This window comes from Argiope bruennichi, chromosome 3, assembly GCF_947563725.1.
Source record: "Argiope bruennichi chromosome 3, qqArgBrue1.1, whole genome shotgun sequence".
Classification (NCBI taxonomy): domain Eukaryota; kingdom Metazoa; phylum Arthropoda; class Arachnida; order Araneae; family Araneidae; genus Argiope; species Argiope bruennichi.
Genome location: NC_079153.1, coordinates 103,217,078 through 103,232,340, shown reverse-complemented (window position 1 = coordinate 103,232,340; position 15,263 = coordinate 103,217,078).

The window sequence follows — 15,263 nt, the reverse complement described above, 5'->3', positions numbered from 1 at the left end:
ACCATATTTTAAATTTAAAATATTTCTATATTTTATCGGAATTTTAAGAGTCAAGTTCCCACACATGCGAAGAATCTATTAATATTCTTAGCATTGTACTTTTAAAACCAGATTTACACAATACTTAAAACTTATTGCCGAGTCGTAATGAGAATCTTTGACCCTTCAGAAGATCTCGAGTTACGAGTCTTGGTGGCTAGATCGGCAGGGTGTGTCATGGTATTTTGCTGGTCTTCTGTTCGAATCTCGAGATCGACAAATAATTTTTTAATTTTTCTTTTTTTAAAATAAATTTTATCTATATTTCTCCATTATTCATAGAGTTACTATGAATCATTCCAAATCATATATTTCAAAACCATATTTTAAATTTAAAATATTTCTATATTTTATCGGAATTTTAAGAGTCAAGTTCCCACACATGCGAAGAATCTATTAATATTCTTAGCATTGTGCTTTTAAAACCAGATTTAAACAATACTTAAAACTTATTGCCGAGTCGTAATGAGAATCTTTGACCCTTCAGAAGATCTCGAGTTACGAGTCTTGGTGGCTAGATCGGCAGGGTGTGTCATTGTATTTTGCTGGTCTTTTTTTCGAATCTCGAGATCGACAAATAATTTTATAATTTTTCTTTTTTTAAAATAAATTTTATCTATATTTCTCCATTATTCATAGAGTTACTATGAATCATTCCAAATCATATATTTCAAAACCATATTTTAAATTTAAAATATTTCTATATTTTATCGGAATTTTAAGAGTCAAGTTCCCACACATGCGAAGAATCTATTAATATTCTTAGCATTGTACTTTTAAAACCAGATTTACACAATACTTAAAACTTATTGCCGAGTCGTAATGAGAATCTTTGACCCTTCAGAAGATCTCGAGTTACGAGTCTTGGTGGCTAGATCGGCAGGGTGTGTCATTGTATTTTGCTGGTCTTCTGTTCGAATCTCGAGATCGACAAATAATTTTTTAATTTTTCTTTTTTTAAAATAAATTTTATCTATATTTCTCCATTATTCATAGAGTTACTATGAATCATTCCAAATCATATATTTCAAAACCATATTTTAAATTTAAAATATTTCTATATTTTATCGGAATTTTAAGAGTCAAGTTCCCACACATGCGAAGAATCTATTAATATTCTTAGCATTGTGCTTTTAAAACCAGATTTAAACAATACTTAAAACTTATTGCCGAGTCGTAATGAGAATCTTTGACCCTTCAGAAGATCTCGAGTTACGAGTCTTGGTGGCTAGATCGGCAGCGTGTGTCATTGTATTTTGCTGGTCTTCTGTTCGAATCTCGAGATCGACAAATAATTTTATAATTTTTCTTTTTTTTAAATAAATTTTATCTATATTTCTCCATTATTCATAGAGTTACTATGAATCATTCCAAATCATATATTTCAAAACCATATTTTAAATTTAAAATATTTCTATATTTTATCGGAATTTTAAGAGTCAAGTTCCCACACATGCGAAGAATCTATTAATATTCTTAGCATTGTGCTTTTAAAACCAGATTTACACAATACTTAAAACTTAAAGCCGAGTCGTAATGAGAATCTTTGACCCTTCAGAAGCTCTAGAGGTATGAGTCTTGGTGGCTAGATCGGCTGGGTGTGTCATTGTATTTTGCTGGTCTTCTGTTCGAATCTCGAGATCGACAAATAATTTATAATTTTTCTTTTTTTTAAAATAAATTTTATCTATATTTCTAAATTATTCATAGAGTTACTATGAATCATTCCAAATCATATATTTCAAAACAATATTATAAATTTAAAATATTTCTATATTTTATCAGAATTTTAAGAGTTAAGTTCGAGCACATGCGCAGAATCTATTAATATTCTTAGCATTGTGCTTTTAAAATAAGATTTACACAATACTTAAAACTTAAAGCCGAGTCGTAATGAGAATCTTTGACCCTTCAGAAGCTCTCGAGGTACGAGTCTTGGTGGCTAGATCGGCAGGGTGTGTCATTGTATTTTGCTGGTCTTCTGTTCGAATCTCGAGATCGACAAATAATTTTATAATTTTTCTTTTTTCTTAATAAATTTTATCTATATTTCTCCCTTATTCATAGAGTTACTATGAATCATTCCAAATCATATATTTCAAAACAATATTATAAATTTAAAATATTTCTATATTTTATCGGAATTTTAAGAGTCAAGTTCCCGCACATGCGCAGAATCTATTAATATCCTTAGCATTGTGCTTTTAAAACCAGATTTACACAATACTTAAAACTTATTGCCGAGTCGTAATGAGAATCTTTGACCCTTCAGAAGATCTCGAGGTACGAGCCTTGGTGGCTAGATCGGCAGGGTGTGTCATTGTATTTTGCTGGTCTTCTGTTCGAATCTCGAGATCGACAAATAATTTTATAATTTTTCTTTTTTTTAAATAAATTTTATCTATATTTCTCCATTATTCATAGAGTTACTATGAATCATTCCAAATCATATATTTCAAAACAATATTATAAATTTAAAATATTTCTATATTTTATCAGAATTTTAAGAGTTAAGTTCGAGCACATGCGCAGAATCTATTAATATTCTTAGCATTGTGCTTTTAAAATAAGATTTACACAATACTTAAAACTTAAAGCCGAGTCGTAATGAGAATCTTTGACCCTTCAGAAGCTCTCGAGGTACGAGTCTTGGTGGCTAGATCGGCAGGGTGTGTCATTGTATTTTGCTGGTCTTCTGTTCGAATCTCGAGATCGACAAATAATTTTATAATTTTTCTTTTTTCTTAATAAATTTTATCTATATTTCTCCCTTATTCATAGAGTTACTATGAATCATTCCAAATCATATATTTCAAAACAATATTATAAATTTAAAATATTTCTATATTTTATCGGAATTTTAAGAGTCAAGTTCCCGCACATGCGCAGAATCTATTAATATCCTTAGCATTGTGCTTTTAAAACCAGATTTACACAATACTTAAAACTTATTGCCGAGTCGTAATGAGAATCTTTGACCCTTCAGAAGATCTCGAGGTACGAGCCTTGGTGGCTAGATCGGCAGGGTGTCTCATTGTATTTTGCTGGTCTTCTGTTCGAATCTCGAGATCGACAAATAATTTTATAATTTTTCTTTTTTTTAAATAAATTTTATCTATATTTCTCCATTATTCATAGAATTACTATGAATCATTCCAAATCATATATTTCAAAACCATATTTTAAATTTAAAATATTTCTATATTTTATCGGAATTTTAAGAGTCAAGTTCCCACACATGCGAAGAATCTATTAATATTCTTAGCATTGTGCTTTTAAAACCAGATTTACACAATACTTAACTTATTTCCGAGTCGTAATGAGAATCTTTGACCCTTCAGAAGATCTCGAGTTACGAGTCTTGGTGGCTAGATCGGCAGGGTGTGTCATTTATTTTGCTGGTCTTTTGTTCGAATCTCGAGATCGACAAATAATTTTATAATTTTTCTTTTTTTTAAATAAATTTTATCTATATTTCTCCATTATTCATAGAGTTACTATGAATCATTCCAAATCATATATTTCAAAACCATATTTTAAATTTAAAATATTTCTATATTTTATCGGAATTTTAAGAGTCAAGTTCCCACACATGCGAAGAATCTATTAATATTCTTAGCATTGTACTTTTGAAACCAGATTTACACAATACTTAAAACTTATTGCCGAGTCGTAATGAGAATCTTTGACCCTTCAGAAGATCTCGAGTTACGAGTCTTGGTGGCTAAATCGGCAGGGTGTGTCATTGTATTTTGCTGGTCTTCTGTTCGAATCTCGAGATCGACAAATAATTTTATAATTTTTCTTTTTTTAAAATAAATTTTATCTATATTTCTCCATTATTCATAGAGTTACTATGAATCATTCCAAATCATATATTTCAAAACCATATTTTAAATTTAAAATATTTCTATATTTTATCGGAATTTTAAGAGTCAAGTTCCCACACATGCGAAGAATCTATTAATATTCTTAGCATTGTGCTTTTAAAACCAGATTTACACAATACTTAAAACTTATTGCCGAGTCGTAATGAGAATCTTTGACCCTTCAGAAGATCTCGAGTTACGAGTCTTGGTGGCTAGATCGGCAGCGTGTGTCATTGTATTTTGCTGGTCTTCTGTTCGAATCTCGAGATCGACAAATAATTTTATAATTTTTCTTTTTTTTAAATAAATTTTATCTATATTTCTCCATTATTCATAGAGTTACTATGAATCATTCCAAATCATATATTTCAAAACCATATTTTAAATTTAAAATATTTCTATATTTTATCGGAATTTTAAGAGTCAAGTTCCCACACATGCGAAGAATCTATTAATATTCTTAGCATTGTGCTTTTAAAACCAGATTTACACAATACTTAAAACTTAAAGCCGAGTCGTAATGAGAATATTTGACCCTTCAGAAGCTCTAGAGGTATGAGTCTTGGTGGCTAGATCGGCTGGGTGTGTCATTGTGTTTTGCTGGTCTTCTGTTCGAATCTCGAGATCGACAAATAATTTATAATTTTTCTTTTTTTTAAAATAAATTTTATCTATATTTCTAAATTATTCATAGAGTTACTATGAATCATTCCAAATCATATATTTCAAAACAATATTATAAATTTAAAATATTTCTATATTTTATCAGAATTTTAAGAGTTAAGTTCGAGCACATGCGCAGAATCTATTAATATTCTTAGCATTGTGCTTTTAAAATAAGATTTACACAATACTTAAAACTTAAAGCCGAGTCGTAATGAGAATCTTTGACCCTTCAGAAGCTCTCGAGGTACGAGTCTTGGTGGCTAGATCGGCAGGGTGTGTCATTGTATTTTGCTGGTCTTCTGTTCGAATCTCGAGATCGACAAATAATTTTATAATTTTTCTTTTTTCTTAATAAATTTTATCTATATTTCTCCCTTATTCATAGAGTTACTATGAATCATTCCAAATCATATATTTCAAAACAATATTATAAATTTAAAATATTTCTATATTTTATCGGAATTTTAAGAGTCAAGTTCCCGCACATGCGCAGAATCTATTAATATCCTTAGCATTGTGCTTTTAAAACCAGATTTACACAATACTTAAAACTTATTGCCGAGTCGTAATGAGAATCTTTGACCCTTCAGAAGATCTCGAGGTACGAGCCTTGGTGGCTAGATCGGCAGGGTGTGTCATTGTATTTTGCTGGTCTTCTGTTCGAATCTCGAGATCGACAAATAATTTTATAATTTTTCTTTTTTTTAAATAAATTTTATCTATATTTCTCCATTATTCATAGAGTTACTATGAATCATTCCAAATCATATATTTCAAAACCATATTTTAAATTTAAAATATTTCTATATTTTATCGGAATTTTAAGAGTCAAGTTCCCACACATGCGAAGAATCTATTAATATTCTTAGCATTGTGCTTTTAAAACCAGATTTACACAATACTTAAAACTTAAAGCCGAGTCGTAATGAGAATATTTGACCCTTCAGAAGCTCTAGAGGTATGAGTCTTGGTGGCTAGATCGGCTGGGTTTGTCATTGTATTTTGCTGGTCTTCTGTTCGAATCTCGAGATCGACAAATAATTTATAATTTTTCTTTTTTTTAAAATAAATTTTATCTATATTTCTAAATTATTCATAGAGTTACTATGAATCATTCCAAATCATATATTTCAAAACAATATTATAAATTTAAAATATTTCTATATTTTATCAGAATTTTAAGAGTTAAGTTCGAGCACATGCGCAGAATCTATTAATATTCTTAGCATTGTGCTTTTAAAATAAGATTTACACAATACTTAAAACTTAAAGCCGAGTCGTAATGAGAATCTTTGACCCTTCAGAAGCTCTCGAGGTACGAGTCTTGGTGGCTAGATCGGCAGGGTGTGTCATTGTATTTTGCTGGTCTTCTGTTCGAATCTCGAGATCGACAAATAATTTTATAATTTTTCTTTTTTCTTAATAAATTTTATCTATATTTCTCCCTTATTCATAGAGTTACTATGAATCATTCCAAATCATATATTTCAAAACAATATTATAAATTTAAAATATTTCTATATTTTATCGGAATTTTAAGAGTCAAGTTCCCGCACATGCGCAGAATCTATTAATATCCTTAGCATTGTGCTTTTAAAACCAGATTTACACAATACTTAAAACTTATTGCCGAGTCGTAATGAGAATCTTTGACCCTTCAGAAGATCTCGAGGTACGAGCCTTGGTGGCTAGATCGGCAGGGTGTGTCATTGTATTTTGCTGGTCTTCTGTTCGAATCTCGAGATCGACAAATAATTTTATAATTTTTCTTTTTTTTAAATAAATTTTATCTATATTTCTCCATTATTCATAGAGTTACTATGAATCATTCCAAATCATATATTTCAAAACCATATTTTAAATTTAAAATATTTCTATATTTTATCGGAATTTTAAGAGTCAAGTTCCCACACATGCGAAGAATCTATTAATATTCTTAGCATTGTGCTTTTAAAACCAGATTTACACAATACTTAACTTATTTCCGAGTCGTAATGAGAATCTTTGACCCTTCAGAAGATCTCGAGTTACGAGTCTTGGTGGCTAGATCGGCAGGGTGTGTCATTTATTTTGCTGGTCTTTTGTTCGAATCTCGAGATCGACAAATAATTTTATAATTTTTCTTTTTTTTAAATAAATTTTATCTATATTTCTCCATTATTCATAGAGTTACTATGAATCATTCCAAATCATATATTTCAAAACCATATTTTAAATTTAAAATATTTCTATATTTTATCGGAATTTTAAGAGTCAAGTTCCCACACATGCGAAGAATCTATTAATATTCTTAGCATTGTACTTTTGAAACCAGATTTACACAATACTTAAAACTTATTGCCGAGTCGTAATGAGAATCTTTGACCCTTCAGAAGATCTCGAGTTACGAGTCTTGGTGGCTAAATCGGCAGGGTGTGTCATTGTATTTTGCTGGTCTTCTGTTCGAATCTCGAGATCGACAAATAATTTTATAATTTTTCTTTTTTTAAAATAAATTTTATCTATATTTCTCCATTATTCATAGAGTTACTATGAATCATTCCAAATCATATATTTCAAAACCATATTTTAAATTTAAAATATTTCTATATTTTATCGGAATTTTAAGAGTCAAGTTCCCACACATGCGAAGAATCTATTAATATTCTTAGCATTGTGCTTTTAAAACCAGATTTACACAATACTTAAAACTTATTGCCGAGTCGTAATGAGAATCTTTGACCCTTCAGAAGATCTCGAGTTACGAGTCTTGGTGGCTAGATCGGCAGCGTGTGTCATTGTATTTTGCTGGTCTTCTGTTCGAATCTCGAGATCGACAAATAATTTATAATTTTTCTTTTTTTTAAATAAATTTTATCTATATTTCTAAATAATTCACAGAGTTACTATGAATCATTCCAAATCATATATTTCAAAACAATATTATAAATTTAAAATATTTCTATATTTTATCGGAATTTTAAGAGTCAAGTTCCCACACATGCGCAGAATCTATTAATATTCTTAGCATTGTGCTTTTAAAATAAGATTTACACAATACTTAAAACTTAAAGCCGAGTCGTAATGATAATCTTTGACCCTTCAGAAGCTCTCGAGGTACGAGTCTTGGTGGCTAGATCGGCTGGGTGTGTCATTGTATTTTGCTGGTCTTCTGTTCGAATCTCGAGATCGACAAATAATTTATAATTTTTCTTTTTTTAAAATAAATTTTATCTATATTTCTAAATTATTCATAGAGTTACTATGAATCATTCCAAGTCATATATTTCAAAACAATATTATAAATTTAAAATATTTCTATATTTTTTCAGAATTTTAAGAGTTAAGTTCGAGCACATGCGCAGAATCTATTAATATTCTTAGCATTGTGCTTTTAAAATAAGATTTACACAATACTTAAAACTTATTGCCGAGTCGTAATGAGAATCCTTGACCCTTCAGAAGCTCTCGAGGTACGAGTCTTGGTGGCTAGATCGGCAGGGTGTGTCATTGTATTTTGCTGGTTTTCTGTTCGAATCTCGAGATCGACAAATAATTTTATAATTTTTCTTTTTTCTTAATAAATTTTATCTATATTTCTCCATTATTCATAGAGTTACTATGAATCATTCCAAATCATATATTTCAAAACCATATTTTAAATTTAAAATATTTCTATATTTTATCGGAATTTTAAGAGTCAAGTTCCCACACATGCGCAGAATCTATTAATATTCTTAGCATTGTGCTTTTAAAATAAGATTTACACAATACTTAAAACATATTGCCGAGTCGTAATGAGAATCTTTGACCCTTCAGAAGCTCTCGAGGTACGAGTCTTGGTGGCTAGATCGGCTGGGTGTGTCATTGTATTTTGCTGGTCTTCTGTTCGAATCTCGAGATCGACAAATAAGTTATAATTTTTCTTTTTTTTAAATAAATTTTATCTATATTTCTAAATCATTCATAGAGTTACTATGAATCATTCCAAATCATATATTTCAAAACCATATTTTAAATTTAAAATATTTCTATATTTTATCGGAATTTTAAGAGTCAAGTTCCCACACATGCGCAGAATCTATTAATATTCTTAGCATTGTGCTTTTAAAATAAGATTTACACAATACTTAAAACTTAAAGCCGAGTCGTAATGATAATCTTTGACCCTTCAGAAGCTCTCGAGGTACGAGTCTTGGTGGCTAGATCGGCTGGGTGTGTCATTGTATTTTGCTGGTCTTCTGTTCGAATCTCGAGATCGACAAATAATTTATAATTTTTCTTTTTTTAAAATAAATTTTTATCTATATTTCTAAATTATTCATAGAGTTACTATGAATCATTCCAAGTCATATATTTCAAAACAATATTATAAATTTAAAATATTTCTATATTTTTTCAGAATTTTAAGAGTTAAGTTCGAGCACATGCGCAGAATCTATTAATATTCTTAGCATTGTGCTTTTAAAATAAGATTTACACAATACTTAAAACTTATTGCCGAGTCGTAATGAGAATCCTTGACCCTTCAGAAGCTCTCGAGGTACGAGTCTTGGTGGCTAGATCGGCAGGGTGTGTCATTGTATTTTGCTGGTTTTCTGTTCGAATCTCGAGATCGACAAATAATTTTATAATTTTTCTTTTTTCTTAATAAATTTTATCTATATTTCTCCATTATTCATAGAGTTACTATGAATCATTCCAAATCATATATTTCAAAACCATATTTTAAATTTAAAATATTTCTATATTTTATCGGAAATTTAAGAGTCAAGTTCCCACACATGCGCAGAATCTATTAATATTCTTAGCATTGTGCTTTTAAAATAAGATTTACACAATACTTAAAACATATTGCCGAGTCGTAATGAGAATCTTTGACCCTTCAGAAGCTCTCGAGGTACGAGTTTTGGTGGCTAGATCGGCTGGGTGTGTCATTGTATTTTGCTGGTCTTCTGTTCGAATCTCGAGATCGACAAATAAGTTATAATTTTTCTTTTTTTTAAATAAATTTTATCTATATTTCTAAATCATTCATAGAGTTACTATGAATCATTCCAAATCATATATTTCAAAACCATATTTTAAATTTAAAATATTTCTATATTTTATCGGAATTTTAAGAGTCAAGTTCCCACACATGCGCAGAATCTATTAATATTCTTAGCATTGTGCTTTTAAAACCAGATTTACACAATACTTAAAACTTAAAGCCGAGTCGTAATGAGAATCTTTGACCCTTCAGAAGCTCTAGAGGTATGAGTCTTGGTGGCTAGATCGGCTGGGTGTGTCATTGTATTTTGCTGGTCTTCTGTTCGAATCTCGAGATCGACAAATAATTTATAATTTTTCTTTTTTTTAAAATAAATTTTATCTATATTTCTAAATTATTCATAGAGTTACTATGAATCATTCCAAATCATATATTTCAAAACAATATTATAAATTTAAAATATTTCTATATTTTATCAGAATTTTAAGAGTTAAGTTCGAGCACATGCGCAGAATCTATTAATATTCTTAGCATTGTGCTTTTAAAATAAGATTTACACAATACTTAAAACTTAAAGCCGAGTCGTAATGAGAATCTTTGACCCTTCAGAAGCTCTCGAGGTACGAGTCTTGGTGGCTAGATCGGCAGGGTGTGTCATTGTATTTTGCTGGTCTTCTGTTCGAATCTCGAGATCGACAAATAATTTTATAATTTTTCTTTTTTCTTAATAAATTTTATCTATATTTCTCCCTTATTCATAGAGTTACTATGAATCATTCCAAATCATATATTTCAAAACAATATTATAAATTTAAAATATTTCTATATTTTATCGGAATTTTAAGAGTCAAGTTCCCGCACATGCGCAGAATCTATTAATATCCTTAGCATTGTGCTTTTAAAACCAGATTTACACAATACTTAAAACTTATTGCCGAGTCGTAATGAGAATCTTTGACCCTTCAGAAGATCTCGAGGTACGAGCCTTGGTGGCTAGATCGGCAGGGTGTGTCATTGTATTTTGCTGGTCTTCTGTTCGAATCTCGAGATCGACAAATAATTTTATAATTTTTCTTTTTTTTAAATAAATTTTATCTATATTTCTCCATTATTCATAGAGTTACTATGAATCATTCCAAATCATATATTTCAAAACCATATTTTAAATTTAAAATATTTCTATATTTTATCGGAATTTTAAGAGTCAAGTTCCCACACATGCGAAGAATCTATTAATATTCTTAGCATTGTGCTTTTAAAACCAGATTTACACAATACTTAACTTATTTCCGAGTCGTAATGAGAATCTTTGACCCTTCAGAAGATCTCGAGTTACGAGTCTTGGTGGCTAGATCGGCAGGGTGTGTCATTGTATTTTGCTGGTCTTTTGTTCGAATCTCGAGATCGACAAATAATTTTATAATTTTTCTTTTTTTTAAATAAATTTTATCTATATTTCTCCATTATTCATAGAGTTACTATGAATCATTCCAAATCATATATTTCAAAACCATATTTTAAATTTAAAATATTTCTATATTTTATCGGAATTTTAAGAGTCAAGTTCCCACACATGCGAAGAATCTATTAATATTCTTAGCATTGTACTTTTGAAACCAGATTTACACAATACTTAAAACTTATTGCCGAGTCGTAATGAGAATCTTTGACCCTTCAGAAGATCTCGAGTTACGAGTCTTGGTGGCTAAATCGGCAGGGTGTGTCATTGTATTTTGCTGGTCTTCTGTTCGAATCTCGAGATCGACAAATAATTTTATAATTTTTCTTTTTTTAAAATAAATTTTATCTATATTTCTCCATTATTCATAGAGTTACTATGAATCATTCCAAATCATATATTTCAAAACCATATTTTAAATTTAAAATATTTCTATATTTTATCGGAATTTTAAGAGTCAAGTTCCCACACATGCGAAGAATCTATTAATATTCTTAGCATTGTGCTTTTAAAACCAGATTTACACAATACTTAAAACTTATTGCCGAGTCGTAATGAGAATCTTTGACCCTTCAGAAGATCTCGAGTTACTAGTCTTGGTGGCTAGATCGGCAGCGTGTGTCATTGTATTTTGCTGGTCTTCTGTTCGAATCTCGAGATCGACAAATAATTTATAATTTTTCTTTTTTTTAAATAAATTTTATCTATATTTCTAAATAATTCACAGAGTTACTATGAATCATTCCAAATCATATATTTCAAAACAATATTATAAATTTAAAATATTTCTATATTTTATCGGAATTTTAAGAGTCAAGTTCCCACACATGCGCAGAATCTATTAATATGCTTAGCAATGTGCTTTTAAAATAAGATTTACACAATACTTAAAACTTATTGCCGAGTCGTAATGAGAATCTTTGACCCTTCAGAAGCTCTCGAGGTACGAGTCTTGGTGGCTAGATCGGCTGGGTGTGTCATTGTATTCTGCTAGTCTTCTGTTCGAATCTCGAGATCGACAAATAATTTATAATTTTTCTTTTTTTAAATAAATTTTATCTATATTTCTAAATTATTCATAGAGTTACTATGAATCATTCCAAATCATATATTTCAAAACAAAATTATAAATTTAAAATATTTCTATATTTTATCGGAATTTTAAGAGTCAAGTTCCCACACATGCGCAGAATCTATTAATATTCTTAGCATTGTGCTTTTAAAACCAGATTTACACAATACTTAAAACTTAATGCCGAGTCGTAATGAGAATCTTTGACCCTTCAGAAGATCTCGAGGTACGAGTCTTGGTGGCTAGATCGGCAGGGTGTGTCATTGTATTTTGCTGGTCTTCTGTTCGAATCTCGAGATCGACAAATAATTTTATAATTTTTCTTTTTTTTAAATAAATTTTATCTATATTTCTAAATTATTCATAGAGTTACTATGAATCATTCCAAATCATATATTTCAAAACAAAATTATAAATTTAAAATATTTCTATATTTTATCGGAATTTTAAGAGTCAAGTTCCCGCACATGCGCAGAATCTATTAATATTCTTAGCATTGTGCTTTTAAAACCAGATTTAAACAATACTTAAAACTTATTGCCGAGTCGTAATGAGAATCTTTGACCCTTCAGAAGATCTCGAGGTACGAGCCTTGGTGGCTAGATCGGCAGGGTGTGTCATTGTATTTTGCTGGTCTTCTGTTCGAATCTCGAGATCGACAAATAATTTTATAATTTTTCTTTTTTTTAAATAAATTTTATCTATATTTCTCCATTATTCATAGAGTTACTATGAATCATTCCAAATCATATATTTCAAAACCATATTTTAAATTTAAAATATTTCTATCTTTTATCGGAATTTTAAGAGTCAAGTTCCCACACATGCGAAGAATCTATTAATATTCTTAGCATTGTGCTTTTAAAACCAGATTTACACAATACTTAAAACTTATTGCCGAGTCGTAATGAGAATCTTTGACCCTTCAGAAGATCTCGAGTTATGAGTCTTGGTGGCTAGATCGGCAGGGTGTGTCATTGTATTTTGCTGGTCTTCTGTTCGAATCTCGAGATCGACAAATAATTTTATAATTTTTCTTTTTTTTAAATAAATTTTATCTATATTTCTCCATTATTCATAGAGTTACTATGAATCATTCCAAATCATATATTTCAAAACCATATTTTAAATTTAAAATATTTCTATATTTTATCGGAATTTTAAGAGTCAAGTTCCCACACATGCGAAGAATCTATTAATATTCTTAGCATTGTGCTTTTAAAACCAGATTTACACAATACTTAACTTATTTCCGAGTCGTAATGAGAATCTTTGACCCTTCAGAAGATCTCGAGTTACGAGTCTTGGTGGCTAGATCGGCAGGGTGTGTCATTGTATTTTGCTGGTCTTTTGTTCGAATCTCGAGATCGACAAATAATTTTATAATTTTTCTTTTTTTTAAATAAATTTTATCTATATTTCTCCATTATTCATAGAGTTACTATGAATCATTCCAAATCATATATTTCAAAACCATATTTTAAATTTAAAATATTTCTATATTTTATCGGAATTTTAAGAGTCAAGTTCCCACACATGCGAAGAATCTATTAATATTCTTAGCATTGTACTTTTGAAACCAGATTTACACAATACTTAAAACTTATTGCCGAGTCGTAATGAGAATCTTTGACCCTTCAGAAGATCTCGAGTTACGAGTCTTGGTGGCTAAATCGGCAGGGTGTGTCATTGTATTTTGCTGGTCTTCTGTTCGAATCTCGAGATCGACAAATAATTTTATAATTTTTCTTTTTTTAAAATAAATTTTATCTATATTTCTCCATTATTCATAGAGTTACTATGAATCATTCCAAATCATATATTTCAAAACCATATTTTAAATTTAAAATATTTCTATATTTTATCGGAATTTTAAGAGTCAAGTTCCCACACATGCGAAGAATCTATTAATATTCTTAGCATTGTGCTTTTAAAACCAGATTTACACAATACTTAAAACTTATTGCCGAGTCGTAATGAGAATCTTTGACCCTTCAGAAGATCTCGAGTTACTAGTCTTGGTGGCTAGATCGGCAGCGTGTGTCATTGTATTTTGCTGGTCTTCTGTTCGAATCTCGAGATCGACAAATAATTTATAATTTTTCTTTTTTTTAAATAAATTTTATCTATATTTCTAAATAGTTCACAGAGTTACTATGAATCATTCCAAATCATATATTTCAAAACAATATTATAAATTTAAAATATTTCTATATTTTATCGGAATTTTAAGAGTCAAGTTCCCACACATGCGCAGAATCTATTAATATGCTTAGCATTGTGCTTTTAAAATAAGATTTACACAATACTTAAAACTTATTGCCGAGTCGTAATGAGAATCTTTGACCCTTCAGAAGCTCTCGAGGTACGAGTCTTGGTGGCTAGATCGGCTGGGTGTGTCATTGTATTCTGCTAGTCTTCTGTTCGAATCTCGAGATCGACAAATAATTTATAATTTTTCTTTTTTTAAATAAATTTTATCTATATTTCTAAATTATTCATAGAGTTACTATGAATCATTCCAAATCATATATTTCAAAACAAAATTATAAATTTAAAATATTTCTATATTTTATCGGAATTTTAAGAGTCAAGTTCCCACACATGCGCAGAATCTATTAATATTCTTAGCATTGTGCTTTTAAAACCAGATTTACACAATACTTAAAACTTAATGCCGAGTCGTAATGAGAATCTTTGACCCTTCAGAAGATCTCGAGGTACGAGTCTTGGTGGCTAGATCGGCAGGGTGTGTCATTGTATTTTGCTGGTCTTCGGTTCGAATCTCGAGATCGACAAATAATTTTATAATTTTTCTTTTTTTTAAATAAATTTTATCTATATTTCTAAATTATTCATAGAGTTACTATGAATCATTCCAAATCATATATTTCAAAACAAAATTATAAATTTAAAATATTTCTATATTTTATCGGAATTTTAAGAGTCAAGTTCCCGCACATGCGCAGAATCTATTAATATTCTTAGCATTGTGCTTTTAAAACCAGATTTAAACAATACTTAAAACTTATTGCCGAGTCGTAATGAGAATCTTTGACCCTTCAGAAGATCTCGAGGTACGAGCCTTGGTGGCTAGATCGGCAGGGTGTGTCATTGTATTTTGCTGGTCTTCTGTTCGAATCTCGAGATCGACAAATAATTTTATAATTTTTCTTTTTTTTAAAT